The sequence below is a fragment of the Magallana gigas genome, chromosome 8, assembly GCF_963853765.1.
Source record: "Magallana gigas chromosome 8, xbMagGiga1.1, whole genome shotgun sequence".
In the NCBI taxonomy this organism is placed as follows: Eukaryota; Metazoa; Mollusca; class Bivalvia; order Ostreida; family Ostreidae; genus Magallana; species Magallana gigas.
In genome coordinates, this window is record NC_088860.1 from 15,793,672 (window position 1) to 15,806,259 (window position 12,588).

The 12,588-nt window shown below is 32.1% G+C and overlaps 1 protein-coding gene across 14 annotated transcripts in view; it reads left to right on the forward strand.

The window, feature by feature from the left end:
• Positions 1–11,069: 11,069 nt before the first annotated feature.
• Positions 11,070–12,588, forward strand: part of LOC105342903 (cGMP-specific 3',5'-cyclic phosphodiesterase) — a 31,435-nt gene continuing 29,916 nt past the window's right edge. For 5 of the 14 annotated variants that reach the window (XR_010708274.1, XR_010708273.1, XM_066068242.1 and 2 more), the window contains exon 1: positions 11,071–11,260. The gene's annotated coding sequence lies outside the window, so the exon portion shown is untranslated. Of the gene's footprint in view, positions 11,261–12,588 lie in introns of all 14 variants that reach the window. The other 9 variants (XM_011450009.4, XM_066068239.1, XM_066068247.1 and 6 more) reach the window with 5 other exon arrangements.

The following is a 12,588-nucleotide window of genomic DNA, read 5'->3' on the forward strand; positions in this document are numbered from 1 at the left end:
ATAGAGAGTTGAAATGCCCTCTTCCGTTGATTTATATCAGCACATATGCAACATATGTCACATAATTACCATCACGCTATAACCCCATTATCATATAACATAACAAAAATATTAGGACTAAATTGTTTTATTGTAAACAGAAAACGGATGACATGCAATATTAAGGTATTCCGTTTCCAACGGAAAACCTTATAGTTTTTGTACAGTTTCTTCTTCTTATTTTTTTCCCCACAAATTTTGTGCACGCGATTTCTCGGAAACTATCCAACTGATTTACACCATTTTTTCACAGATGATTGGAAGTGATCTGAATTTATTTTGTTTTTGATATTTTTGCCGTCGTCACTTTCGGTACCGATTCATCGCTGGTTTTGTAACTTTTACGACCCATTCTGTGTACGCTTCTTCTCACAAAGTATCAGAATATGAAATTTTCAGGATAGGTAGACCATGGTCTGAAGTTGTGCCTATTGTTTTTGTTTTATGCCATTGGCGCCGTTCTTAAGAGCTCACTATGGCTCGAAAATTGGGTACAAATTTTGTTCCTCTTTTTTGTACGCACGATTTCTCTGAGATGATTCGATAGATTTTCTTGAAATTTTCAGGAGTGATATAAGAAATTTATATCTCAAGTATCCATTTTTAATTTTTTCAAAGTTCATTTCCTGTCGACAGTTTCCTGTCCCGCGACAAAAAGCTTGTGACATTGAGATCTCAAAAATGAAAAGGACTTGAGCATTCAGACTTTATAGGATTATAGACCTATATTTGTAGATGTCTTTCAACCATTTAATTCGTTCAATATAGAAATGATATATAGGTAATATTCCTTATATATGTCATGTATCCGATGTTAAATAAAAACAAAAAAATTCTACTTCCGCTGAGATATCTCAAATATCTCAGAAAGCGTTTTTTAAATAAATGATTTACCCACGATATCTCAGAAAGTCAAGTGATCAATAAACGAAACTTATATAGATAATAGACATTCGATAGAAAATGCGTTTAATCGCTTTCATTTGACAACCGTCATTTCCGGTCCTCACCGGAAGGGTTCAAACAAATCAAACTGTTTGAAAGTTTAAATGTTTTTCTTTGATAATTTTAGTAAAATTGAAAAACAATAAAGTACAAGTGTCTAATGTTCAAGAAATATTAACTTTTTATTTTCACTGAGAACTTCCGTTTGTCCGTTTCCTGTCAAGAGAAAAAAAACAATGACTCCACGAGATCTCAAAAACGGTGATGACTTGACTACCAAACTTTGTAGGATGATAGCATTATTTTGTTTGAATCGTCGTCACTTCCGGTTGTCACCGGAAGCACTTGAAATATGTTTTACTTATTATTATTTTTTTTACATGGAAAGAATACCGGTGTTGTATAGCAGTTTTTCCCCCATAGTAGCTTTTCCCCCCGGAAAACCTACTATATAGTAGCCTTTCCCCCCGGGGGGAAAAGCTACTATATAGTAGCTTTTCCCCCATAGTAGGGTTTCTCCCTCACGTTTTTGGTTCAGATTTTATAAAACATATTTATGGAAATCCAGTAAGGATTAAAATCAATGTTTCTACACTCCCAGGTTGCATACATGTATATCTGCATTCATCTGTACAGGTTAAGTTTCGTTTTGCCGATTTATTATTTTTATAGACAACTAGACTTTGACCCGTGCGTGCACGGGTTGACATTGCATATCGGATATTGTCATCACGAAGACAAAAGTAAGTACTTACATGTAGTTGAAATGTATATTTGTTATTTTATACTTTCTCTCATAAGAAATCATTAATATATATGAACAGAATATATAGCAAAAGTCCAATGAAAATTTACCCGTATTTGTTTTATCATTTCTGAGTTTATTCATGCAGATGTGATATTGTGGAAACATAAACTAAAGATCCCGTTAGGGTGAATGTATTGCGCAAGCGCAAGATTGTAAAATCCAAAAAATCCAGGTGATTTCCGGGATTTTTTGAGCCATTTTCGTTGATTATTAATAAGCGAAGCTTAACTGAGAAAAAATAAAAACAAATTGGTAATCTTCAAGTACCAATGATGTTTAAAATATATAAAACAATAGACAGTATTCTTCCGATTACTCGGTATTAAAGACTAAAAATTCGAGTCTATTATTTTAATATAGTAGTATAGATGCTGAAAGTTGAACATGTGTGTAACGGAATTACACATAGAACTTAATTTAGGTAATTTATTGAAAAAAGTTTTACATGTTATACACTTATATGCATAATTCTGTGTTCTGAAATTGAATTAAACGAGAATGTTTTAAGAATTTCTTGATAAATTTATCAGACTGTTTGTTTGTTTGTAAAAATTTCATCTAGGCTAAACCTCTGTTTTAGAGAAATTTTGTTCCCGATGTTTCAGAGCCCGATTTTTAAAATCCAATTATAATAATTAAAGTGCATATTTTTTAGGGTCCAATGTCTCATAAACTAGAGATGACCATATCACCATATTTTTATAGTGGCAGTTTACCACTTGAAGATGACTCTGAAACTTTCAGCCCTCAGGGTAGGGGCCCTTGATCTTTCAGGGCCCGATGTTTAAAACCCCATTATAATGATTGAATAGTGTTCTATAAGTGCGGACCCGAATCTCAAATTCTCGAGATGACCTATTAACCATATTTTCACAGTGATAGTGGTATACCACTAGTAGATGACACCGAAAATTTAATCCCCCATGCAGGGTATGAGCCTTTGTTGTTTTCGAGCCCGATGTTTGAAATCCAATTATAAAGAATATGTATTTTTAGGGCCCCATATCTCGAAAACTATAGATGACCACATGAACATATTTGTACGGTCATTTAAAAGTTTAAACATCATTTAAAAATACACAATCACTCATATATTTCTTTATCAAAATGATTGAAAATTACGTTTAATTCTGCTGCTTTTTTTTTAATTTACGAACAAATTTTTTTAAAAAAGGTACGCGGGTAAAATTCATTATTCTTAAAAACATTTAATCAATTCATAAGATGACTAATGATATAATAAATAATTAGATAAATAAATCAATAAAATTTTTATCATAAAAGGAGAAACCGAAAATCAAAAATAAATAACCAAAAATAAATCAATAAAATTGTTATCATAAAAGGAGAAACGTCAAAAATAAATAACCAACCTAAGCGCATATACGACTTTTTTACTTGTTAGTTGATTAGAAGAACAAGCTTATATTTAAAAAAAAAAAAAAAGTCAGCTTATCACAATATATGTGTTAGTTGTTTTTTGTTTTTTTGTTTTGTTTTTTTAATTGCCCTTGTTTAATTGTTCGAAGAAATAATATGGTACACAAGTAAATCTTTATTGCAAAAATATGAAACAAATAGTATAAATTTTTTAGGTAATTGAATCGTACATCTTGATTTATATAGCATCGTTTTCAAAATTGTATATTTATAAATCACGTTGCAAACTTAAAAGTGGAAAAATTAGCAAATAGTGAGTGACAATATAAACATAAAGTTAGTTCAGGCTCCATTTCACATTTTCCAAAGTAACCAGCAAAGATACCGACATTGTTCTGGTTGTGAAGACATTTCATTGTTTTTTAAAATGTTTACATCATAATATCTCGCGTTTCGTAGAAATGTGCTTAAAAATATGAATATGCGTAACTTTAAAACGAAATGGTAAACACTAACTTTACACACGCTTTTAATACATAATAAAAATACCCCTTAACCATGATTTAGAACCCCATCAATCAAAGTAAAACTAAAACATTTCAGTTTCTCATCATATCATTGCATCCTGTCTCCCGTTTGATATTTAGAAGAAGAAATATATAATTGTTTTAAGATCGTCAATTCTAACGGTATTATTTTAAATTGATATCCATTTGGACGAAGGGAGTAATACATTTCCACTTTTTATTCCCTTCCTCTTCAAAATTAAGTCAAGATTGGTCAGTTAGTTCCCTGGGAGAAGCTTATACATTGATGGTAATACATTGGAAAATTAAATTTCCAAACCGGCGTATTTTCACTCAAATGTGTAAGCATCGATTAGATGAAAAAGATTCGAGGTATTCCGAAATCCGTGTAAAAGGTGTTTCAAAAAGGGGTGAGAACAGGTGAAATAAACGATGATGACACATGCATGTTATGAAGGCGCATGCCTTAGTTCATATTTGGGGTTGAAGAACCATTTATTTTATTCTATATATTAATAAATATCATAATTATGCATTTTTGTAAGAAATTAATATCATATCAGTTATTGCAAATTATTGTCACGAATGGTCCGCAATAAACATGGCCGGAAAGTAAAAATGGGGGAAAATCCACTATATAGCCATTTTTCCGGGGGGAAAGATGGCTAGGGGGAAAAGGCACTATATAACACCGGTTTATCATTACACGATCTTATATATGTTAAATAAGCAAACTTATCCTACTTCCGGTGAGTTATATCAAATATCTTAGGTACCTATCCTTTTTACAAATCTGATACCCGCGAGATTTTAGTCACTGTAAGTGATTGAGACACGAACATTTATGAATGATAGATGTGTTTAACGGGTTTCTTTTTTCAACCGTCACTTCCGGAACTCACCAGAAGAGTTCAAACAATTCATGTTTTAACAAGTTTAACCGATTGTCTCTGGTGTTTCATCTAGCATGATAAACAGTGATGTTTACTAGGTAAATGTATTTAAAAAACCTAGCTTTTATTTTCATTAATCACTTTCGTTCTTCCGTTTCCAGTATCGAAACAAAAAACCTAGTTTCACCAGGATCTCAGATTTGGCAAAGAGAGTATCGATATATCATTGTATCATATAAAACAAAATCGGACGGAGGACCTACTCGTTACTCGTAACGAGATCTAGTCTTCATGACTTTTTTCTACAAGCATACCAGACTTGTCGTCTAAAACATACTTCGACATTTACGTATCCTTGCAATCTGGACGAGGAATTCAATTCTAATGATGTGGCTCATAAAATAATGATGATGATTGGGTAAATAAGAACAGTAAGTAATTGCTTAAGATTTTCTTCTAAAGACAAACTTGAAATATTACGAAACTTACACATATGACAGGATATGTTGCAAATTAACAATTGTTTAAGGCATCAAGGACGTGTTCTCAATGTCACTTTTAAGCTGAGATTGACTAAGCTGAGCTGACTTGATTACTTGGCCAGTGATTTTTAGAGAAGAGGGGGAAATGTGGAAAAAATTCACATAAACAACATGGACAAATTTGGATAAGTAAAGCTCACTGAAGCCTTTATTTTTTACATGGTAATGTTCGTCCTTCGTATAGATATCAAATATCGAAGTGTTAACATGATATGGTATCTCGGGTCATAATTATCTCGCAATTTGCACAAACCTTTGGCTCAGGTAAACTAATGATGAAAGAAAAATAACTCTATCAATTTATTACTTATTATCATTCCTTTAAGAAACTCCTATATTAAACTAAACAGAACTCGAACAACAAGCACCTTTGACACAAACTAATGAACTATCCAACTTCAAAATGGTTTTAGGAACATTTAATTTAATATAAATCAGAAGTCGCATTTTGCTTTTCACTATTCGAATAAGAATATAGTTAACAGTTTACTATTCAATTTATCTTAACTATTCTGACACATATAACAATAAATTCTTTATTTAAAACACTACATAATCTAAAGTGCTTTGTGTCTTATCGTGTACAGAAAAGAGGAAGAATGAAAGTCCATATGCACAATTACCTAGTCCGAAAAAATAAAAAAATAGTACATGTACTTTATATACAAATAAAAAGGAACATTCAAAATGGGACTAGATGATATTCATATATGGTGAGGCTAGTGAGGCTAGTCATTGTAAGAGAACATATTATCATTTATGTGGTCTTTACCTCATCTAATTCTCTTAACCTAGTTTACCTTCCTTCTATATGAAATAATTCGACGCTCAAACAGCCAGAACGCATATTTTCATAGTCAAGGGTTTCAAAATTATTGATGACTTAAGTAAATATTTAAGAATGAGAAATATTTTAAAGAATATATTGTGCTCTTCTTGTATAATAGATAATAATTTATCTCTTGAACATTTTATGCGATTTTACCTTTAAATAATATTTTGTCGACTGATATTAAATTTTGTAATAAATGATAGCGCTTATTTAACAACAATGAAGTAAATTTACAGTTACTTATCCTTGAGATGTGAACTTTATCATTGATTTTTATAATAGGAAAAACATGTTTCCCGAATTGAACTCAAAATTAATTTCAAGCAATCCTTATCAACAGTTTAACAACAAAACAATCCGACCAAATTATTAAAACGCCTTTCACGTGGCCATTTTCTATCGACAAAACATGGGGAATAAACCACACAGCTAAAAGGCTTCTTATCTTAATCTTAATATTAGAATTTCTCTTCATATTCTGATTATGGTATAAAAAAAACCTTTGGGTCAATATTGATCCAAGCAATTCCGTGTTGTGTATCTACAAGATTGTTTCAGATAATAGCATGTTCTCTGTTGTGTTTCCTTCTTTCTGTCGTGTTTCCAATCTCTTTATTTAAAAACGATGGTTCCTCAAAAGGAACGAGTATTATATTAACTCACCACTCAGTGATTGAATTACCACTGTACAATTCTCGTGCTGAAGACAAACTGAGTTTGTGCTGGAATTTTTTTTTAAATTCTCTCAATTTTTTCCCTTTGCAGAGTAATGTGTTGTCTTTAATGGTAATAAATCGAAGTAATTGTCAAACGACTGGTTCAGAAAAAAGAAGTAACATCAATTTTTCTGTAGTATGCTTGCAATAATCTAATTCATCATGTCCTGTTTTATGTTCTTCCCACACGGTATAGCCTACTTGTTCATCTTGCCCTGATAGAACGATACAAATGGCTGAAGGCTTGGGTCAAAGTAGCCGCAATGTGATGAGACAGATCGCTTCTATATAGTTTAAGATACAGTCCCGATATCTGAAAATATTTTAAAGAAATTTGTCATTAGAGTCTGAAAATAGTTTATGAATTACTTGACATGACCTTGAATGTAACACATGGCAACCATTGACGTCGAAAATAATTTTACACGTTTTATGAGCACATTTACAGAATGAAAGGATGTGTTTCTCCCTGCAAAACCTGCTCAATTATATACAGGAGAATGAAAGTTTACCGATGTAAAGTGTGTGTGGTTTGTAGTAACTATTATTATTGTTAAGATTCCGGCCGATAAAATTCTGTATCAGGCTAGGAGTACAAGATCAAAAAGAACTAATTTTTCTAAATTTTCAAACCTTAATAATTTGTTCACTTACCACTTTGGAGCTGAAGATGCTGACATCGGCCAATTTTGATGATTTTTACAAACATTATTACTCATTTTAAAAAATCATTTTTTTATTCGATAGTTTGTTTTTTATTTTTTGTTGTTTTTTTTAAAGCGCTAAGCATACCTGCAGCGCTTTTTTGTCGCCAGATTTCTAAACCTACTTCCACTTTCGTTTTCGCGTTTCCTATATACCGCCACCTACTGGCGGATGCTGGAGAGGCCGTACCCTGGAGATGACGTACTCTTGAAATATCATAACTTTGCAGTAGGGAGAACTTATTTATATTGAAGTTATCCTGCATGCAGATGCATTTGTTCTACAAGTATTAAATTAACAATAAGTTTCATTTAAATGTCATTATTATATATCAGAATCGAGTGCTCCAAAAGCCATATCATGATTATTTATTTCGAGAAAAAATTGGATTTTATATGCATTAAGTTGTGTTTTAGGTGTTTATTAATAATTGGAATACTTCTACAACATCAATAGGTTTTGAGTGTTTTAAATGTAATTAATATGTTACAGTTATGAACACCATGTTTATATGAAAATGCAGAATTTTTTTATACAAAATATTTTGTTTAACACGTTTTCCACGATAATTTGTGCTGCTTTTTATTAACATTATTTTAGGCTTCGTTTTCTGTATGCAATATTTCAGGAATATTTTTCTATCAATTTGCATTGATATGTAATATTATGATTTTCCAAAACCAATGATTTGATTATTATTTATAAAAAAAATATAACTGTGAGTTACTTGAATTACTACTGTAAATATATGTAATAATCTTTATAAAGTGATACCAGCTAACCTCGTTTAATTTGCAAATATGATTTTATTAATGATCTAATTTATGTGCAGTATGGACAAATTACGCAGTAATAAAAACACGTAGTAACACTAAAAATTGAAAGTGATTTGTAAGATTCAACATTGCTAGCTATGAATTAAATATACATGTAACTATTAGATATTTAAATAAATTCGCGTATTATGTGATAACTGTACCCATTATATTAGCATATATAAAATGAAACCTTGCCGATTTAATATTGCTTGATAACGTCGAAAAAAAAACTAAAAGTTTTCTGAGTTCACTTTTTCTAAAAAGAACCCGTACCCTATTACATGGCTACGAGTTTTCTTTAATACGACCTCTGATACGCGGGTGTAAACAGTTCTTCCATCCAATGGCAACTTCTCGGGCCTTTCCGGCAGACCTTGTATGTATTGCAGGTGTCAGTACAGAATTCAAGTTTACTATATATCCCTACCATAAATGCGCATCTTTAGATACAAGTTATAAATTCAAAACAAACTTCTGCGAAAATCCTTTTGATATTTTTTAAATCAAAGCTTTTACAATTTAGTAGCAAAACACAGGTACATCCAGCAAGGAACGAGAGTTTGTTTATGTCGAAGTTACACGTGTGCTTGAAAACCACAAGACAACAAGCCAAGAACCTATCACCCCTCTTCCCATAAAAAACAACACACATCACAAAAATGACCTAGCTCGCATTATTACAAAACGTGAATAGTCAGACATCTTACACATACCGGTATTTTTTTCATCTCATAAAAAGGTAGCCCCTGTCGCAGTCGGAAACGGCCCAATTCGAAGAAGAATTCGAATGGTTTTGCCTCAGCTAGGTTTTGACGTGAACCTACGGTGAAATACTGTTGTGACATCTGCATAGGCGTCCATGACAATACGTTTTTTTTTCGTCTGATGAGATGTGAGCTAGACTTCATCAAATTCAATGATATACCCTAAAATATACCCCAGAAGAGACCGTCTAGTTGATACTTAAATGAAAAGAATTAAGCGACTCCATTTTGATATTCTAACATCTGGTAATGTTTATTCATTAGGGGTCTTTGCATGGTGTATTATTAAATAAGGCTGGAAATATTGTTCGAATACCAAAGCTTATATTTTAAAGAATAAGTTACTGTAGCATTCCCTGTAAGGAAAATCTTTAATATGCGATTAGTATTATCTTACTTTTGTCAAAACTTTTTGGCTTTTCATTTTGCATAATATTGGTATCGTAATTTGTCACTGTATTTTTTAGTGTTCATCTTTTTTTGTTTGGAAGCTGTCAGATGTAAAAACAAAGAAATTATGAAAATTAGCAAATAAACATAAGTAAATATTAATCATCATTTGATCGTTGTTATTGGCGACAATCTAATTTTACAAGAAACATAGACTCTGTAGCTCTGCTAAACAGTAGAGAAATCTGTTTAAAACTAACAAGCAATATCATTATAAAATTACTACAAATGATCTCGATTTCCAGAAATTGCTAAAATTTTAAAATCGAGCAATACCTTTTTAAACATACTTTAAGGCAGATTGTTATATAATTGTAAATTTGAAATTTCGATTTTATATATTAAGTGCATTTTTCTCAATAACGAACAATATGATTCTTTACAATCATGTATTTTCATATCGATCGGTACTGATATTTTTTAACATTTTCTTCCCGGCTTAGCTCTTTTCAGTACTTTCAGTACTTTGATTTTTGTTTGGGAAGGGGGGTGTCAAAGAGCGTCGATTAAGCCATTTTACATTTTCTATCATTTCATTCATCTTTTAAAAAAAAATTAAAAATCAAAACAAAACAAAAACAAACAACTGTGAAAGAAGTTGATGATGTACATGTCAACCGTTAATACCACGAAAAGGCTTTAAAAATGAAGCTGGAACATGTATATCACTAAAATGTTACCAAGTGGTACTCGTAGAAAACCCTATGTAAACAAACGTCCAAATTATGTCACTCCAGTGAACGCGTTTTAATACCAACTTCATGATTATAGGTCATTGTCAAATTAGGACGAAAAAGCTCTATTAGATATTGAAATAAATAGGAAGGAATTTAAGACATGCACATACAACTGTTAATCACTGCTAAGGAAAGATTTTGCTTGTCTGACCCATCGTCGTTGCTGCAATTGATATAAAGAAACCTTCGGAAACGGTTTTCCGGACCCAACTAATTGCAGATCATTCTCTTTCCACGAGGGATCAGATAAAGTCGTGGTACAAAGTATAACGGCTTCTACTCCATTTATCATTTCTACCACACGGTCATGTGTTCTTGGAGTTTTCCAATAACTCCATCCTCTTCTTTCTTCTTTTTTAAACACATTCTTCCATCTCTGAGGAACATTTTTTACACTGTAACTGTTTCACTGTTTATGTATACACGTCCTCATTAATGGCATGATTTATCATGTGTCAATACAAGAAGACTGAGAGCAGAGAAACGTTTTAAAAATCATCTAAGGCTTGCATTAGGGCAAAAAGCTAATTAGAATTGAAGCAATTTCATTCATAAACATTAATAGATTTTAAGTTTTTGTAAATTAAAATTGTTTAGCTGAGACAAATCCTTTTTTTTCACGGATATTCCTCAACCCTTTACTATACATAATATAAACCTTGTAATTTGATGCACATTCAAATAAACCGTGTTTCACTATGAATTTACACGAAAACTCACTGAAAATACAGATAACTGTTTAACGAGATTTCACAAGAAAAAAATCCATGAAACTTGTTCACACATAAACACATCCTTGACATAAATGTAAACAGAACTTTCGCTGAAATGACGTCACGATAGGACGGTTTTATGTGATTGGCTGATTGATCCGCCCAGTTGTTGGAGCTGTCCTTCGGATCGATAATAGATGAATCCATTGATTGTTTGACATTAAATGAAGACTTCACTGCAAGCCAGTCATACACACGGAATCCTGATCGATTCAAAGTAACAGACGAACATATTAGTTTCCCAGCTCTGTCACATACGCAACACGCTCACTTGTTTGTAGACATCAACAGAAAGTACAGGGAAAATGGATAACTGCAGGCGAGGTTCCAGGTAAGACTTATAGCTAGGATTTGTCAGGAGGTGTGTGAACGAAGGACAGGACTCGTTAGTCGTGTCTAATTAACAAACCGGAGTTAATATTGACAGGTCATCTCCTTCAAAGGTTTTCGCGTTTGTCTATGGTCAATTTGGCTGTCAAGGATCGTTTAGAATCCAGTGATCAGCTGGCGTAGGGATGTGGCAAGGATGCAAAAGGCTGCAGGGAGTTATAATATTTTTATGGGTCTATGCCGGGAAGGTTTTATGGTGTTCAGATAGCTTTATATCACGGCCGCAATTATTGTAAATAATATTCAAGGGGACTTTTTTTTAATCAGTCTTGCATTCTTGAAATATTTTTATTGTAAATACATAAACATAGCGTAATGAATGGAATCTTGTTGATGCATATAGATTTTATTACTCTTCTATGTCTAATGATTTATGATTACACTTAATAATTGGATTTGTTGTTATGTAACGGTCGTAGAAAATTATTGGTCCTAAGTCAAAAACTGTTATCTTTAGTGTAAAAGAAAATGTTGAAAGCAATATTTTCAATACTAAAAAGCTCGCAAACACAAGAAAAGCAAATAATTAGCGATATACCGGTATTTTAATTCTCGCGTAGTAACACTTGGTCACTATACAGTCGTTACGCAAGTGTGAAGAGGTGGCCAGCAATTTGCTTTATAGAAAAATAGAAGGTGTCGACATATTTGATATTCTTTTGTGTCGTCTGCGAAATATGGCGATTACTTGATCATTACTTCGTTATGTCTTCAATGCGCCTGTATCACCCTTTCTACTAATGACATTGGTACAGTACTTCGTTATATAAAATCGTAATTCAATAGTTCGTCCAAAATTCTATCTCTTCAAGGGTCCTTTACTTTCAGTTATGGCAAATGAATTCAGAGTATATGTCTGACTAGCCAAGCCTCGGATTCAAATAAGAAGATAATGTATTTTAAAGACCATTTTAAAAATTAACCATGTCATTTAATAATATTTAGCGCTATTACAAAATATCTTTAATAATATAAACTTTAAACATATTTTATTCACTGCTGACTCAATTAATTATTAACCCATCATTATAGCTAGTCCTTTTATCTTTTTCTACCATCAATAAACAACACCTTCCTAGACTAATTTTTCTTCAACAGTCACGCATTTTATATGCTACGATAAAAATTTACGACATGAAGATATTTTGGTTGAATTTCATCACTCAGATAGAACTTGCTAGAATTTGCGAGGGTTATCATATCCATTTCTAAATCAATTTAATGATTCGGTTCGGTGTCAACAAACGATTGGTGTCGATTCCCTTGGAA